Raw genomic sequence first — 356 nt, forward strand, 5'->3', positions numbered from 1 at the left:
TTAAATAATTAAAAAAAAACCTGTCAACTAAATACCTTCCTTCACACGATAACTATTTTCTTTATAAAAATGGCTTTGCAGTCTAATTACATGCTGCTGAAAAGGCCCTTGGAATTGCCTGACAGAGTATCTCATTGAGATATGCTCAGCTTCACTTTGGGACCCTCTAATCATCTCCTGAAATGCTCACAAAACACCCTGATGATTCAATTCTAACTCCTGTACATGCATCATATAATCATCTGTTATATTTCTGTAGCACCTTTCATCCTGAAGACCTCAAACCACTTTACAAAAATATATAAACTATGCATACCTTGCACCCACCTCTGAAATTCAGCCATCTCTGGGGTAGA

The sequence above is a fragment of the Chrysemys picta genome, chromosome 23, assembly GCF_011386835.1.
Source record: "Chrysemys picta bellii isolate R12L10 chromosome 23, ASM1138683v2, whole genome shotgun sequence".
NCBI lineage: Eukaryota > Metazoa > Chordata > Testudines > Emydidae > Chrysemys > Chrysemys picta.